Genomic DNA, 12,835 nt, shown 5'->3' with positions numbered 1-12,835 from the left:
AATTGTGAATAACATAATAGAAAACTATACAGTAGTTAAAAAAAATGAAATGAAGTCATGGAGCTCAATCTGATGCATCTCTTAAAAAAATGTATCACTACATTTATTAGTTTTTATAAAATGCATTTTCAGAAATGTTGCATCAGAAACTGGTGCTACAAAAATAAATATAAAACAAATATGCATTTTTACATATGTTACTTGTAGTTTAAATGCACATTATTTACATGTTCAAAAATTCAAAAAGTCCATCAAGTTTTGTCCATGATTCTCAACATGTCTGAAGAATGGGGAAAACAATAAAAGCACAAGGATGGCCCACATCATTTATATTTTTGCTTTTAAAAGACTGTTCAATACAAATAAATGAACACATTAAATTTAGAGGCATGCTCAAAGAACAAAGTTAGATTTCCTATCTATTTTATAATATGACCTACCATATTTTATAAATGAACTGAATTTCATTCTGCTTTGTTTTCTCATTAGAATACATAGAGGATGGCACAGATTAAAATTCTCTTTTGTAGAAAGGCTTTCTGAAGGAAGAAGTTATATTAAATAAGTCACTTTATTTGAAAATCAACAAAAAGTTATTTATTAAACTTCCATAACTAAAAGGAGTTTTAATCAATGAAAATTAAAAGTTTGGTTAGAAAACATCAAAAGGATGGAAGAAAGACACTGTAATTTCTGTTTAATGTAGTCTGGTAACTTTTCATTTTCTCCATACCTAGTTGCTTGACCATTTGGGGATGGGTTACTTGACCATTTGGGGATGGGTAACTCAGTCACAACCAGCTGAGATCCATCATTAACCTGAACCCACATAGCTCTGCTTGTTAACTGCGTAGCTAATCAACACTTTTCCACAAAATCAGATTTCAAAAGCTGTGCTGATTTCGGTAAACAATTTTTAGACTGATAGATGTTTGTTCCAGAAGCTTTGGCTGTAAAGCCAAGACCTTCCTTTGTAACCATAGAAGGACTAGGTATTGGTGCCTTTTTCAGAGATGCAGCTCTGGTCATGATCCTTCTCTTCAAAGATGGCGCAGCTCTGGTCATGATCCTTCTCTTCAAAGATGGCGCAGCTCTGGTCATGATCCTTCTCTTCAAAGCTGGTGCAGCTCTGGTCATGATCCTTCTCTTCAAAGATGGCACAGCTCTGGTCATGATCCTTCTCTTCAAAGCTGGTGCAGCTCTGGTCATGATCCTTCTCTTCAAAGCTGGCGCAGCTCTCATTGGGTCGTTTGGATCCACAGAAGAAGGAAGTAATAAGGTTTTAGAGGAACTAGTACTGCCAGGTTTCTTCCTACAATTATTAAGGAAAAGGGAGCACTTCCACTTTTTTTCTTCTTCTCTGAAATCACAGATTACAGTGCTAAACAAACGTGATAACCCTCACTAGCACGGTCAATATACATTTTTATTTCCTCTTTCAGGCTATTAATTTGACTTTCACCTTTCAAGGTGTAAGAGTTCCTAGTCTTTTCAAGCATGTGAATTAAATCTTCCGTCTTGTCTAATTTTGCTCCATCATAAAACCAAACCTCAATATCAACACCAGGAGAATTCTCCATCAAAATGCATTTGGCCCTTCTCGACCAAAAGGGGGAAGAGGGACATGAGACAAAGTGTCAATGGCTGAGAGATTCCAAACAAAGTGGAGAGGTTATCCTGGAGGTTATTCTTATCCATTAAGTAGATATCACCTTGTTATTCAAGATGTAATGGAGAGGCTGGAGGGAACTGCCTGAAAATGTAGAGCTGTGTTCCAGTAGCCATGTTTCTTGAGGATGATTGTGTAATGATACAGCTTTCACAATGTGACTGTGTGATTGTGAAAACCTTGTGTCTGATGCTCCTTTTATCTACCTTGTCAACAAATGAGTAGAGCTTATGGAATAAAAATAAATAATAGGGGGAACAAATGCTAAAATAAATTTAGTTTGAAATGCTAGTGATCAGTGGAAGCGAGGGGTAAGGGGCATGGAAGGTATAATCTTTTTTTTTCTTTTCTGTTTTCGTTTTATTTCTTTTTCTGAATTAATGCAAATGTTCTAAGAAATGAATATGCAACTAAGTGATGATATTGTGAATTACTGATTATATATGTTAGTGTTTTATTTGGTTTGTTAATTTTTTAAATTAATAAATAAATTTTTAAAAATGCATTTGGCATATCTTGTAAAATAAGTTATTTTCAGAGTTTTAGATATTATAAGCTGTACAAATCTGAAAGCATATTCATGTTTTCTCCAGTACTTTTCTGGTGAATTATCAAAGCGGAACATATGGATGATGTCTCTAGGAGAGGGTGGTCTATCAGCAAGAGGAAAACCTCTTCCATCATTTAGATAATAAATAGTGATTATATTTTTTATCGTAAGATATTTGAAAAACTTCTTTCATGTATTCTTGAGATGTATACTCCTTTAGAAGCTACACAGACACATCCTCTGAATCAGGTATACCCACCACAGACTTTTTTGGTTTTCTGTCTGATTGGTAGTAACCTGGAGCAGTCAAGGGAGATGTAATGCTTCATAATGTGTGTTTTTGATAACCTAGTGATGGATCCATATCCCTGGTTTTGCTTTGTTCATATAAAGGCTCTAAGCCAAAAATAGATCTTTGTTGAAGTATCTCAGGTTTACTGTGAAGTCATGCATTTCATGGTATTCAGTTGTTTTACAGAATGTATGTTAGTGGGAAGATCTGAGTTCTTCTTGGCTCTTAGATCAGCCCAGGCATTTCTTGATATGTCCTCCTGCACATCTGGTTGGCCCTGGACATCTCTGTCTGGTTTAATGCTGTTGTGTTCTGTAGGTTCTCTTAAAATAACATTTATTTGCAGATTCCCAAACCACTGTTGGATCACTTCAGTATGAGATGTCTGGTGATGTTTGTTTGTTATCAGGTCTTTCAAAAGATCCGGAATTATTGAATGTCTTTTCTGTATAGTAGAAAAAAATATTGACATTGCTATTCGTAGGAGAGTATCTCTCTTCATTTGCATAGATTCCTGATCTTTTGGACTTTGAAAGCATTTCTGCTGAATGACATCTTTCCATTGTATATTTTCTTCCCTGGGACTACTAGAAGTACCAGATCTATCAGAAAAGTGAATGGGCTCTACAAAGCTATCGAGAAAGTGGTCCTTCTGCATCTTGATTTCTCTCCCTTTTCTACTGTTACTGGTTTCTTGTTAGTATAAAAACTGCTTCCATCTCCTGAAGAAGAAAAGTCACTTAATTTTTATTCTTTGGACATGCAGTCATTTTATTTGGGAGTGGTTGACCAATGAAAAGTTTACTCCTGGCCAAAGAAACTATCTGCTATACTGGTACTGGAAGAAGCTGTAATTGCAGTAGAAATTGTGGCATCTCCTCTATCAATTGAGTCTTATACAGTTCTTAAATCTTTTTGCTGATGAATTTTGGGACATAAAAGGATGATCTAATACTGAAGATAGACTTAAATAATCCGCTGGATTGCTATGATCTTGGCTTCTCTTAACAAAAATGTTGGCTTTTCATAAAATCTGCCAATACTACTTTATTTAATGTGTTCCTGACTGTGTCAATGTCAAAAGGTGGTCTCCCAATAAGTAATGTAGAAACATACAGCCCAGGGACCAAACATCAGATTCAAGTCCAAGTGTACTTTGAGTTACAAGTTCTGGTGAAATGTAATCAGGAGTTTCCCATAACGTATAGTGCTTTTCATGTGGCATTTTCAATTGAGATGCCAGCCTAAAATCAGCAATCTTGATGTTCATGTTACATGTAAGTAAGAGGCTAGAAAGTGTGAGGTCCCAATGTAATATACCATTAGAATGAAGATACAACATTCCTGTGATGATCTGGTACATGAATTGTGGAGTTTCCTTTTCTGAGAAGAGTTTCATTCTGTTCTTTACATATCTGTTCATTTCTTCATTATGGCACATTTCTAATACCAGGTACACATAATTACTATCTTCAAAATAATTATGAAGCTCCAAGATAGAAGAGTGTTTCAATTGGCAATGCATTTTCACCTCGTTTTGGACTCTGTACTATTCCAGCTTTGTACCTGGCTTTATCTATCATTTTGATTGCAACTTCCAAACCACTATGAATGGACTCAGCCTGTAGATAGCTTCAAAGGATCTTTTACCGAGCAGATTTCCAACTTTGAAATCCTTGATGCTGCAGGTTGCCCTATTTCCCGTCCTGGCCTCTGCTGCCTGGATTAGCTCCTTTTAGAGTCTTTGAGGCAGCGCTCCAGCGGGCAGCCAGTCTTGGCACCCATCAGTCTAGGCTTTCTAGGCTGCTGGTCAGACAAGCACAAACACTGAAAGGTCTCCCAGGCACCTTCCCAAGCCCGGGCAGTGCCTCTGTGCTCCCAATTAGGAGCACAGAGTTGTCCAAATGAGGCTGTCAGTAGTGTGACTAGACGGGTCACTTTGGAGAGGTTGAGCAGTGGCCAGCCCGCTGCAGGCTCTCGGCGGCCTGCTGGGGTGCAACCTGACATGCTTCTTGAGCAAAAGAAATGTCATAGAAGAATATGTAAAGTATAATTCCATTTATATAAGGCTGCAAAACAACAAAACAACCATAAGTATAGATACATACATAGGTGGTAAAATTATAAAGTAAAGAACAGCATAATTATCGCACAACACAGGACAGTACTTTCCTCTGGGAGGGGGCAGGAACAGGACGCCATCAGGTGGGGGCCATGCCAGAGTACTGGATATAGATGTTTATTTTTATTATTTTTTTTTGAACGGTCTTTTGGTTTGTTAAAGTTGCTGAAATGCGATATACCAGAAATGGGTTGGCATTTATAAAGGGGATTTATTAATTTGCAAGTTTACAGTTCTAAGGCCATAAAAATGTCCAAACTAAGGCATCCGGAGAAGGATACTCGGATCTTTCAAAAAAAGGCTGATGGTTCCGGAACACCTCTTTCAGCTGGGAAATCACGTGGCTGGTGTCTGCTACTCCTTTGGCTTCTGGTTTCAAAGAGCTTCCTGGGGGGATGTTTTCTTTCTGCATCTCCAAACATCTGGGGCTCCTGTTGGCTCTGAGCTTTCTTCAAAATGATTCTGCTTTTAAAGGACTCCAGTAAACTAATCAAGGCCCACCTTGCATGGGCGGAGTTACATCTCTATCTAATCAAAAGGCCACACCCACTACTGGATGTGTCACATCTCCATGGAAACCATCTAACAATACCCTGAACAATAGCTCTGGTCCCATAAGATTGGATCAAGGTTAAAACATGGCTTTTCTGGGGTACAAAACAGTTTCATATCTGTATAAGCTGTATTTATTTATAATTTTTTTTTTGTATGGGCAGGCACCGGGATCAAACCCGGGTGTCTAGCATGGCAGGCAAGAATTCTGCCACTGAGCTACCATCACACTGCCCTCTATTTGTAAATTTTATATACTCTTTTATATGTATAATGTATTTCACAGCATGAGGGACGATAGTACATTTCAGCAAAAAGTACATATTCTTTTTCGTGTGTATTACCCTTTAGGAAACATCTGATTTTCAAGAAAGGCGTGAAGAAATAGATGAAGGTTGTAAAAATCTTTTTAAGTTTAACTGGCATTTTCAAGGTCTTTTATGTTTGATGTTACTGGCTATTATTTCTATCTTCTTCAAGCCTTATGGTTTAGACTTACCTTGATATACTTGCTTTACTGTCATCTTTGGGGGCATACAAATGTGTGGAAGTTAGCAGGAATCCACCAGAGACATCCCACAGAGAGCTAAAGGCCACTTTTCAGGGCTCACATGGGCACATAAAGTGTGTTGTGGGGCCTCCTTATGGTGGCAAGGGAAGCATCAGTTTTCATAGCTGGACTACAACTCTTAAAATCATCCAAACTCATCCCCACCTTCACCCAGCTAAAATTCTCCATGTTCCAGGCAGCCCTTGGATTGTCATTTGACTCCGCATTTAGATTTGCCTTTAGGGAGGAGATATACTATCTCAAACACATATTTTATCCCCTTAGTTATAGTTCTTGCTATAATTAATACATCAATTAAGAATTTTGTGTGTTCATTTAATATCAGTTCTTTGACACTTGATCAACTATTCTGTCCTAACTATTGAATCTCCAAGCCTACAAGATTGAGGCCAGACCTGAAATGTTATGACTGCCTCGAAGTCATGTCAAACAGTGGGGACTTGGGTAGCCAGGTAACAATTTGTACCAGGTAGCAACTGGCCTTTCTCTCACTTTCCCAGTTGATTATTATTCCCATTTTGAAGTTGAGAGAACTGAGGTGGCAGAGGGATCAAGTAAATTACTCAGGACATGAAGCTGTAAGTGACAAGCCCAGTTGTCTGGTTTCAAAGACCATTTCAAAGTAAATTGGGGCCACAGTAGGTCCCCTACAATTTGTATATCTGGGCTGTCCATAAGTCAAAGATTTGTAACTTAGGGAAAAGGCCTACTATATATTTTGGTGTAATCTAATTGTGGAAATGGCCCAAGTGTAGATCAACTTTTTTGTTTCTGTGCCATTCTTTCTTGCATTGAGAACCTTATTTGAAATGCTAGGTTAAAGACATCTAGCTTACCCAAAGGATCCATGAACATTTGTTTTCTGGAGTGTTATTTTGTCATTTCCTAGAGCAAATATTGTTTCTTAAGTAAATCAAAACTGACACATTTACAAGGGAAGGGACACTTGACACTCAGAAATAATGCTCTTTCCTCTCTTTTTACTGACAAGGGCACATAACGGTCATAAGACAACAAAATTTATTACTCCTTCTTTCCTTTACAAATTCCTCTGAATAGGCCATTTAATTGTAATGTACCTGAATGACTTCCCAACAAGAATCGATTGTAAGTCCCTTGCAGGAAGTGGGATATTGAGTGGTGTAAAAGTATATACTCGTGAAAGAATTACCTTCATTACCGTTTGGAGGCTTTCCCGTGTGAGACTCATCAAGGCTTCCCTTTGTACTGGAGCGAGATGAACCGTACTGCGCTGAGGAGTCCAGCAGCAATACACGAATTACTTCGTGTGGTGATTAAGGAAGAAAAGTTCAAGATGATGAGAGGTGGATATTGGGAAAAAGGAGAGAGAGAAATTAGGAAAACTTAGAGGTAAAATGGCCAGAGAAATAGGAGCTCTGACAGGAGAGAAAAATTTGAATTGCAAACAGCAACAGGGTAAATTTCACCACGTACAAATCCAGCTAGAGTTTAAAAGTCTTTTTCCAAATTACTTTTTCCAGAAAGCCCTTTTCCAAATTATACTCTCTGTGGTTTCTCATCTGTATCCTTTACCCTGTCTGCAATTAGAAGATTCATAGAAAGTGAATTATAGATTTTGAGCATAGAAACATATTGAATATTTGGAAGAAAAGCTAGACATGGGAAATAAAACTTCCTCTTGCTGTACATATTATCTCTATAGAACTCAGTGCACGGGGGGGGTATAATGGTATACACCATTTATATGTATTATTGAAACTGAGAAAGGCAGAGGCTGATGTATAAAATGCAATTGCTGCTATTTTACTTAGTGTGATCCCAATGGAATTTAAGTTTCACAAGGATAGAGATTGCTCTGTTTTTGTCCATTGCTAAGCACATAACACACATTCAGTAAAATTAAAAATGAATATTTTGAAAATTAACTGTGTGGTCATTGTCTATTTTAGTGATCATACATATGCGTGCAGTCATTCAATAACTTGGCCCCTGTGAAAACAGACCTGGATGGCCTCCATGATCTCCAGTTCCTAGCATTCGTGCCTTTGTGTAATCCTTACTGCTTGAGTGTGTGTGTGGGAACCAAAGAGAACTGCTAGAATTGCAAGCCACAATAAATAAAATAAAAAATGAAAAATTCCCAGAAGTGTGTCAACAGCAGATTGGAACTGGCAGAAGAAAGAATCAATGAGCTCAAAGACAAGACAATTGAAATGAGCCAGGCTGAGAAGCAAAAGAAGAAAAGAATTATAAAAAGTGAAAATATCCTAAGAGACCTCTGTGACACCATCAAGTGTACCAAAGTACACATTATAGGAAGCCCAGAATAATAAGAAAGAGAGATAGAGAGCCAGAAGGAACATTCAAAGAAATAATGACAGAGAACTTCTCAAGCTTAGGAAAAGATGGGAATATGCATATCCAAGAATCCCAGAGAACACAAAATGTGATAAATTTGAAGAAATATACACCAAGACACATAGTAGTCAAACATTGTAATGGAAGGACAAAGAGTTCTGAAAGCCATAAGGGAAAAGTAAAGTGCTAAGTACAAGGGAGTCCTGATGAGATTGAGTGCCAATTTCTCTTCAGAAACCATAGAGGCAAGAAGGCAATGAGTTGAAATATGTAAAGTGCTAAAAAAAAAAAAAAAGAAAAAAAAACCCAACAACTACCAACCAATAGTTTTATATCTGGTCATACTTTATATCAAAATTGAGGGAGAGATTAAGACATTCCCATATAAACAAAAGCTGAAGGAGTTCTTCACCACTAGACCTGCCCTATAAGCAATGCGAAAGGGAACTCTTCAGAATAAGAGGAAAAAACACTAATCAAAAAGAGATAACCTCTGGTAAAGGCACAAGTTGGGTAATTATTATAAATGCCAGTACTAAATGCAAATGCATAAAGAGTAATGATAAATTTATGATTTTGGTCATAGTGTTGTTCTAGTTTGCTAGCTACCAGAATGCACCAGAGACAGACTGGCGTTTTTTTTTTTCTGACAGATTGGCTTTTAATAAAAGGGGATTTATTTCCTTCGTTCTTCAGAGGAAAGGCAGCTAACTTTCAACTGAGGTTCTTTCTTACTTAGGAAGGCACAGGGTGATCTCTGCTGCCTTCTCTCCAGGTCTCTGGGTTCCAACATCTTTCCCCAGGGTGATTTCTTTTTGCATCTCCAGAGGCCTGGGCTGAGCTGTGAGTGCTGAGATGAGGTATGCTGAGCTGCTTGGGCTGTACTACATTGAGCTCTCTCATTTAAGCACCAGTCAATGAAATCAAACATCATTCATTACAGCAGGCATGCCTCCTACCTGACTGCAGATGTAATCAGCAACAGATGAGGTTCACATGCCATTGGGTCATGCCCACAGCAATAGATCTAGGCATCTTCACCTGGCCAAGTTGACAGTTGAATCTAACTACCACAAGTGTACAAAGATATAATTGGTAGCAAATATAAAAAAGGTGTGGGGATGGACAGGTATTGGAAAAGTATAGATATATGCTGTTAAAGTTGAGTTAGCATCACACTAAATATGATAGTTATACATCTAAGATGTTAAATTTTAACTCCAAAATAACCAAAAAGAAAAGATATGAAAAAATATGTATAGAAAGAATTGAGAGGGCACTCAATATGGTACAACACAAAAAATCAATCAATGTAAAAGTAGGAACTGATGGAGGAATTGAAGGACAAACAATGTATAAGACTAACAAAGACTAAATAGCAAAAATGTCAGAAGAATGTTCTGCATTATCAGTAGTGACTTTAAATGTAAATGGATTAAACTCTCCAGTCAAAAAGCAGAGATTGGCAGAATGTATAAAAAAGTGTGACCCAACTATATTCCATCTGCAAAAAATACAGCTTAAACTCAAACACAAGTAGGTAGAACATGAAAGGATGGAAAAAATGAACACCATTCAAGTAGTAACCAAAGGAGAGCTGGGGTAGCTACACTAATATCAGATAAAATAGACCTGAAGTTTAAAACAGTTATGAGGGACCAAGAGCATCATTGAATACTGATAAAGGGGTCAATTTAAAAAGATGTAGCTATTATAATACACCTAATAGCAGAGCCCCAGTATACATTAAGCAAATACTGACAGATTCAAAGGGAGAAATTGGCAGTTCTACATTAATAGTAGGAGACTTCAGTACATCACTTTCAATAATGGATAGAGCATCTAGACAGAAGATCAATAAGGGAAAAGAAGACTTGAGTGATTCTCTAAGCCAGATCTAACAGATATAATAGACCATTTGATCCAATAAAAACAGAATACACATCATTCTTGAGTGCACATGGATCATTTTTCTAGGATAGACCATATCCTGAATCACAAATACGTCTCAATAAATTAAAAAATATTGCAATCATACAATATATCTTCTCTAGCCGCAATGTAATGAAGCTGGAAATCCATATGGAAATGGAAAATTCATGAATATGTGGAAATTAAACATTTAATTTTTATATAAACATATAAAAATATGTTTAACGCATTTTTGAACAACCAATGGGTGAAAGAGGAAAGCACAAGCTAAAATTAGAAAATATCTTGAGGTGAATGAAAATGAAAATATAACATCCCCAAACTTAAAGGACACAGCAAAAACAGTGCTGAGAAGGGAATTTATAGCTCTAAATGCTTATATTAAAAAGGAAGAAAGATTTCAAGTCAGAGACACAACCTCAAAACTGGGAGAACTAGAAAAAGAGGGGAAAATTAAAACCAAACCAAGCAGAAGGAGAGGAAAAATATTGTAATGGAGATTAATGAAATAGAGAAAAAGAAGGAATCAACAAAACTAAAAGTTGGTTTTTGAAAAGATCAATAAAGTTGACAAACCCTTAGCTAGATGGGCAAAGAAAAAAGAAAGAGGACACAAATCAGTAATGAAGGGAGAGGGCATTACTACAAGCCCCTTGAAATAAAAAGGAATAGAAGAGGATACTATGAACAACTGTACACCAATAGATTAGATAACCTAGATGAAATGAACACATTCTTAGAAATACATAAGCTACCCATACTGACTCAAGCAGAAAAGGAAGATCTTAATAAACCCAATTACGAGTAGAGAGATTAAATCAGTAATCAAAAATCTCCCAACAAAGAAAAGTCAAGGACCAGAGGGCTTCACCAGGGAGGTTTACCAAAGATTCCAAGACGATTTAACAACAATGTTGCACAAATGCTTCCAAAAATTGAAGAGGAGGAAGCCCTCTCTAATTCATTCTATGAGACCAAATTCTGGTACCTCATACCAAAGTCAGATAAAGATACCACAAGAAAAGAAAATGACAGACCAATACCTCTTATGGATAAAGATGCAAAAATCCTCATCAAAATACTAGCAAACCAAATCCAACAACACACTAACAGAATAATACACCATGATCAAGCGGGATTCATCCATGATGTACAAGGGTAGTTCAACATAAGAAAATCAATTAATGTAATACACACATTAACACCATGAAGGAAAAAAAATCACATGATCATCTCAATTATAGAAGGCATTTGACAAAATCCAGCAACGTTTCATGACAAAAACATTTATAACACTAGGAATAGATGAAACTTCCTCACATGATGAAGGACATATATGAAAAACCCACAGATAACATCCTACTTAATGATGAAAGACTGAAAGTTTTCCCTGTAAGATCAGGAACACGACAAGAATGCCCACTGTCACCACTGTTAGTCAACATCATACCAAAATTACTTGCCAGACCGATTAGGTAAGAAAAAGAAATAAAAGTCATCCAAATTGTGAAAGAGAGGTAAATCTTTCCCTATCTGCAGGTGACATGCTCCTATCCACAGAAAATCCTGAAAAATCCACAACAGAGCTCCTAGAGCTAATAAATGAATTCAGCAATGTGGTGGGGTGCGAGAACAACACCCCCAACTCAGTAATGTTGCTTTACACAAGCAGTGAACAATCAGAGGAAGAAATAAAGAAAAATTTCCATTTATAATAGCAACTAAAAAAAAAAAATCAAATATCTAGGAATAAATCTAACCAAGGATGTAAAGGACTTGTGTGCAGAAAACTATAAAACATTGTTAAAAGAAATCAAATAAGATGTAAACAAATGGAAGGACATTCCATGTTCATGAATTGGAAGACTGAATATTGTTAAGATGTCAATTTTACCCAAATTGATATGCAGATTCAACACAATCCTAATAAAAATTCCAACAGCCTTGTGAGGCATGCAACCAGGTGTATGAACCTTAAGGACTGTATGTTGAATAAAATGTCAGGAACAAAAAGACAAATATTATCATGCTTCAATCATATGGACAAACCATAATATAAAAACTCAGTGAACTGAAGTCGAGAACATGGGGTTATCAGGGTGGGGTTTATTATAACCTGATTGTTCCCAGAAACTTCAGGTATTTATGTGACACCTGGTACTTAGAATTAGATCTCTGAAGCTATGAAAGTCAGCAGTACCCTATACAGGAACTATTTAAAAAGTTGAAAAAGTGATGAGACTTCAACTAGAGATATGAATGAAGCTGATCTGGATAGGACTAAGGTAAATCAGAATACAGGGTAAAGGATGATACCGTCCATATTTAAAAATTTTGACTTCTGTGTGAGACCAAAGGGAGAGATGTTTATTTAGTGCAAAACTTATATTTTAGGTAGTGCATTTCCTAATTTAACTTGTATGGTCAGTTTAGTTGAACACCATAAGTACATGGAATCTTGAATAGGGTATGAGATCTTCTTGGTTTGTCCAGTTTAGTGTGATGACCTGATATATCCCACAGTAATTTGAGCAGTGAATAAAGAAGTATTTGCAAGGTCCCCTTGGGGGGCTGGGGAGAAAGGAGTAAATATTCAACTTCCCCATTTGGAGAATTTCTGATATTGCTATTTTTGCAAGCACTGGGGACAACCAAATCCATTGACTGAGCCCTCCGTCTTGGGGTTTGCCCCTATGAAATTATTCCTGCAAAGGATAGGCTAAACCTACTTAAAATTAGGCTGAAGAGTCACCCCCAGAGAACCTCTTTTGTTGCTCAGGTGTGCCCTCTCTCTCTAAGCCAACTCG

The 12,835-nt window shown here is 37.0% G+C and overlaps 1 pseudogene; it reads right to left on the bottom strand.

Annotated features, from left to right (window-relative positions):
* Positions 1–630: 630 nt before the first annotated feature.
* On the bottom strand, positions 631–4,195 carry LOC143679565 (serine/threonine-protein kinase PLK4-like; annotated as a pseudogene).
* Positions 4,196–12,835: the final 8,640 nt, after the last annotated feature.

The sequence above is a fragment of the Tamandua tetradactyla genome, chromosome 4, assembly GCF_023851605.1.
Source record: "Tamandua tetradactyla isolate mTamTet1 chromosome 4, mTamTet1.pri, whole genome shotgun sequence".
NCBI lineage: Eukaryota > Metazoa > Chordata > Mammalia > Pilosa > Myrmecophagidae > Tamandua > Tamandua tetradactyla.
Note: the sequence above shows the minus strand (reverse complement) of the source record. Positions and strands in the feature narration are given on the sequence as shown.